Source organism: Salvelinus sp. IW2-2015, linkage group LG13 (assembly GCF_002910315.2).
Source record: "Salvelinus sp. IW2-2015 linkage group LG13, ASM291031v2, whole genome shotgun sequence".
Taxonomy (NCBI): domain Eukaryota; kingdom Metazoa; phylum Chordata; class Actinopteri; order Salmoniformes; family Salmonidae; genus Salvelinus; species Salvelinus sp. IW2-2015.
The window spans coordinates 13,740,803-13,746,802 of NC_036853.1; positions in this window are offsets into that span (position 1 = coordinate 13,740,803).

Below are 6,000 nucleotides of genomic sequence, written 5' to 3' on the forward strand. Positions count from 1 at the left end.
ATTGCCACCTGGGATATAAGAGTAGTGTTTTTTTAAATGTGGTCTTTGCGTTGACGTGCTGGTTGGGATCTGTAACTTTGTCACATACCATTGGTTGATGATTTTCCTCTTCAACAATGAAAAGAATTTCAGGAATCCACTTTGTGGCCTGCTTCAGTGTTTCTGGGAGTAGCATCCCAATAACTCGAACCAACAATATGGCACGTCTCCATAACCTGCGTATGATCTTTCGGCGGATGCTGTGCTCTAGATTGTGCCTCCCTTGAATTTTTACTGATAGTGGGTTGTTCAACTCTGACCTGCCAGCAGGACCTTTGTTAGTAGAGGATGGCTCATCCTTAGAAACCACTGGTGTAGTATGGACTGTTTCACTCATCTCAGACACAAGAGTGGATAGATTGGATGTTGAGCTGAAGGAGGACCAGGAGGTAAATGAGCTGATAGAATCAGATGACCCCATAATGTTCAGAGGCCAAAAGCTGTACTCAGTCTCACTGCTGGTGGCGGTGTCGTTTCTGGACTCTGGAGTGTCCACTTTGATGTTGACGCACCTGTCACCATCGTTGTTGCACAGGTGCATAGACCTACACTGTTTGCAGTCAGACGGTAACTCGACATGACGTTTGGAGTAAAATAAAGGTTTTCTCTTCGTTTCCAGTTCACTGGCCCTGTCGTAGAAAAAGTCATATTCATTGTCGTATTCAGAGTCACATTTAGTTGCAGGGCTATAATCTGGGCTGGAGTCAAGACAGGAATCTGGAGGCTGCCTCCGCCGTGGCTTCCTCTGTCTTCTGCTCCACAGCTGACCTTGTGCAGAGTGTTCTCCGGATAATCATCCAGTTCATTCACATGGTCTAAGCAGCTACTGTATAGAGTGTAGCTCTGGGGGGTCAAATCCTTCAGCATGTCCCTTGTGAGAAAAGATACCACTGATATTAATTTAAAAAAACACAAGAAATGTATGAAATTCCTCAAGTGTTGGCTAGAGCACACACACACTCTCGCTCGATTGCTCGCTCACACACACACACACACACATGAGGCTGGTGGGAGGGGCTATAGGAGGATGGACTCATTGTAATGTCTGGAATATAATAAATAGAATGAGCCCAACATGTGGTTTCCATACAGTACCAGTCAAAAGTTTGGACACACCTACTCATTCAAGGGTTTTTCTTTATTTATACTATTTTCTACATTGTAGAATAATAGTGAAGACCTCAAAACGATGAAATAACACATGGAATCATGTAGTAACCAAAAAAGTCTAAAACAAATCAAAATATAATTAAGATTTGAGATTCTTCAAAGTAGCCACCCTTTGCCTTGACAGCTTTGCACACCCATGGCAGTCTCTAAACCAGCTTCACCTGGAATGCTTTTCCAACAGTCTTGAAGGAGTTCCCACATATGCTGAGCACTTGTTGGCTGCTTTTCCTTCACTCTGCGGTCTAACGCATCCCAAATCATCTCAATTGGGTTGATGGTCTGGTGATTGTGAAGGCCATCTGATGCAGCACTCCATCACTCTCCTTCTTGGTCAAATAGCGCTTACACAGTCTGGAGGTGTGTTGGATCATTGTCCTGTTGAAAAACAAATTATAGTCCCACTAAGCTCAAACCAGATGGGATGGCGTATTGCTGCAGAATGCTGTGGCCTTGAATTCTAAATAAATAACTTAGTGTCACCAGCAAAGCACCATTACACCTCTTCCTCCATGCTTCATGGTGGGAACCACACATGTGGAGATCATCCGTTCACCTACTGTGCGTCTCACAAAAACACGGCAGTTGGAACCAAAAATCTAAAATTTGGACTCATCAGACCAAAGGACAGATTTCCACAAGTCTAATGTCCATTGCGCATGTTTCTTGGCCCAAGCAAGTCTCTTTTTCTTATTGGTGTCCTTTAGTAGTGGTTTCTTTGCAGCAATTCGACATTGAAGGCCTGATTCACACAGTCTCCTCTGAACAGTTGATGTTGAGATGTGTCTGTTACTTGAACTCCGTGAAGCATTTATTTGGGCGGCAATTTCTGAGGCTGGCAACTCTAATGAACTTATCCTCTGCAGCAGAGGTAACTCTGGGTCTTCCATTCCTGTGGTGGTCCTCATGAGAGCCAGTTTCATCATAGCTTGATGATTTTTGCGACTGCACTTGAAGAAACTTTCAAAGTTCTTGAAATTGTCCGCATTGACTGACCTTCATGTCTTAAAGTAATGATGGACTGCTGTTTCTCTTTGCTTATTTTGTCGTTTTATTTTGTCGTTTCCTTGCCATAATATGGACTTGGTCTTTTACCAAATAGGGCTATCTTCTGTATACCACCCCTACATTGTCACAACACAACTGATTGTCTTAAATGGATTAAGAATGAAATAAACTCCACAAAATAACATTTAAAAAGGCACACCTGTTAATTGAAATGCATTCAGGGTGACTACCTCACGAACCTGGTTAAGAGAATGCCAAGAGTGTTGCAAAGCTGTCATCAAGGCAAAGGGTGGCTAATTTGAAGAATATCAAACATAAACAATATTTTGATTTGTTTACCACTTTTTTGGTTACTACATGATTCTATCTGTAGCACGCGCTCCAGCAGGTATATCTCTCTTGTCACCCCCAAAGCCAATTCCTCCTTTGGCCGGTTTTCTGCTGCCAATGACTGGAACGAACTACAAAAATCTCTGAAACTGGAAACACTTATCTCCCTCACTAGCTTTAAGCACCAGCTGTCAGATCAGCTCACAGATTACTGCACCTGTACATAGCCCATCTATAATTTAGCCCAAACAACTACCTCTTCCCCTACTGTATTTATTTATTTTGCTCCTTTGCACCCCATTATTTCTATTTCTACTGTGCACATCTTCCACTTGCAAATCTACCATTCCAGTGTTTTACTTGCTATATTGTATTTACTTTGCCACCATGGCCTTTTTTTGCCTTTACCTCCCTTATCTCACCTCATTTGCTCACATTGTATATATACTTATTTTTCTACTGTATTATTGACTGTATGTTTGTTTTACTCCATGTGTAACTCTGTGTTTCTGTATGTGTCCAATGCTTTGCTTTATCTTTGCCAGGTCGCAATTGTAAATGAGAACTTGTTCAACTTACCTACCTGTGAAATAAAGGTGAAATAAATAAAATAAAATAAAAATGTGTTGTTTCATAGTTTTGATGTCTTCACTATTATATCACATCAGTGACTCAACCCACTCAAGTGACGCACCCCTCCTAGGGATGGCATGAAAGAGCGCCAGTAAGCCAGTGACTCAGCCCCTGTAATAGAGTTGAGCAGAGAATCCCAGTGGAGAGAGGGAACCGGCCAGCAGAGACAGCAAGGGCGGTTCGTGCTCCAGAGCCTTTCCGTTCACCTTCACACTCCTGGGCCAGACTACACTCAATCATATGACCTACTGAAGAGTAAGTCTTCAGTAAAGACTTAAAGGTTGAGACCGAGTCTGCGCTCTTCACATGGGTAGGCAGACCATTCCATAAAAATGAGATCTATAGGAGAAACCCTGCCTCCAGCTGTTTGCTTAGAAATTCTAGGGACAATTAGGAGGCCTGCGTCTTGTGACCGTAGCGTACGTGTAGGTATGTACGCAGACCAACTCGGAAAGATAGGTAGGAGCAAGCCCATGTAACGCTTTGTAGGTTAACAGTAAAACCTTGAAATCAGCCCTTGCCTTAACAGGAAGCCAGTGTAGGGAAGCTAGCACTGGATAATATGATCACATTTTTTGGTTCTAGTCAGGATTCTAGCAGCCGTATTTAGCACTAACTGAAGTTTATTTAGTGCTTATCCGGGTAGCCGGAAAGTAGAGCATTGCAGTAGTCTAACCTAGAAGTAACAAAAGCATGGATTAATTTTTCTGCATCATATTTGGAATGAAAATTTCTGATTTTTGCAATGTTACGTAGATGGAAATAAGCTGTCCTTGAAACAGTCTTGATATGTCGTCAAAAGAGAGATCAGGTCCAGAGTAACGCCGAGGTCCTTCACAGTTTTATTTGAGACGACTTTACAACCATCAAGATTAATTGACAATTTAACAGAAGATCTCTTTGTTTCTTGGACCTAGAACAAGCATCTCTGTTTTGTCCGAATTTAAAAGTAGAAACTTTTCAGCCATCCACTTCCTTATGTCTGAAACACAGGCTTCTAGCGAGGCAATTTTGGGCTTCACCATGTTTCATTGAAATGTACAGCTGTGTGTCATCCGCATAGCAGTGAAAGTTAACATTATGTTTTCGAATGACATCCCCAAGAGGTAATATATAGTGAAAACAATAGTGGTCCTAAAACGGAACCTTGAGGAACACCGAAATGTACAGTTGATTTGTCAGAGGACAAACCATTCACAGAGACAAACTGATATCTTTCCGACAGATAAGATCTAAACCAGGCCAGAACTTGTCCATGTAGACCAATTGGGTTTCCAATCTCTCCAAAAGAATGTGTGATCGATGGTATCAAAGGCAGCACTAAGTCTAGTAGCACGAGGACAGATGCAGAGCCTCGGTCTGACGCCATTAAAAGGTAATTTACCACCTTCACAAGTGCAGTCTCAGTGCTATGATGGGGTCTAAAACCAGACTGAACCATTTCGTATACATTGTTTGTCTTCAGGAAGGCAGTGAGTTGCTGCCCAACAGCGTAATGCGTTCTAATTTGTGACACAGTTGACACAAAAGCCATTTGAAGCAGATCAATTAAGGTCACTAATTAGTACGGAACTCCTCTCACCTTGTTGTCTCCGTCTTACTGAATAGGAAAAAACAAGAACCGCAGACATTCGCCGCTCCGTGTAATGACTTTGAAAACCCCTGTTCTATCCTAATCCTGACAAACGTATGGGAGGGCTATGCCTATACCAAATATATATACAGTGGGAGAACAAGTATTTGATACACTGCCGATTTTGCAGGTTTTCCTACTTACAAAGCATGTAGAGGTCTGTAATTTTTATCATAGGTACACTTCAACGGTGAGAGACGGAATCTAAAACAAAAATCCAGAAAATCACATTGTATGATTTTTAAGTAATTAATTTGCATTTTATTGCATGACATAAGTATTTGATCACCTACCAACCAGTAAGAATTCCGGCTCTCACAGACCTTTTAGTTTTTTCTTTAAGAAGCCTCCTGTTCTCCACTCATTACCGTTATTAACTGCACCTGTTTGAACTCGTTACCTGTATAAAGACACCTGTCCACACACTCAATCAAACAGACTCCAACCTCTCCACCAATGGCCAAGACCAGAGAGCTGTGTAAGGACATCAGGGATAAATTGTAGACCTGTACAAGGCTGGATGGGCTACAGGACAATAGCCAAGCAGCTTGTGTGGAAGGCAACAACTGTTGGCACAATTATTAGAAAATGGAAGAAGTTCAAGATGACGGTCAATCACCCTCGGTCTGGGGCTCCATGCAAGATCTCACCTCTGGGGCATCAATGATCATGAGAATGTGAGGGATCAGCCCAGAACTACACGGAAGACCTGGTCAATGACCTGAAGAGAGCTGGGACCACAGTCTCAAAGAAACCATTAGTAACACACTACGCCGTCATGGATTAAAATCCTGCAGCGCACGCAAGGTCCCCCTCTCAAGCCAGCGCATGTCCAGGCCCGTCTGAAGTTTGCCAATGACCATCTGGATGATCCAGAGGAGGAATGAGGAGAAGGTCATGTGGTCTGATGAGACAAAAATAGAGCTTTTTGCTCTAAACTCCACTCGCCGTGTTTGGAGAATAGAAGGATGAGTAACACCCCAAGACACCATCCCAACCGTAAGCATGGAGGTGGAAACATCATTCTTTGGGGATGCTTTTCTGCAAAGGGACAGGACGACTGCACCGTATTGAGGGGAGGATGGAGGGCCATGTATCGCGAGATCTTGACCAACAACCTCCTTCCCTCAGTAAGAGCATTGAAGATGGGTCGTGGCTGGGTCTTCCAGCATGACAACGACCGAAACACA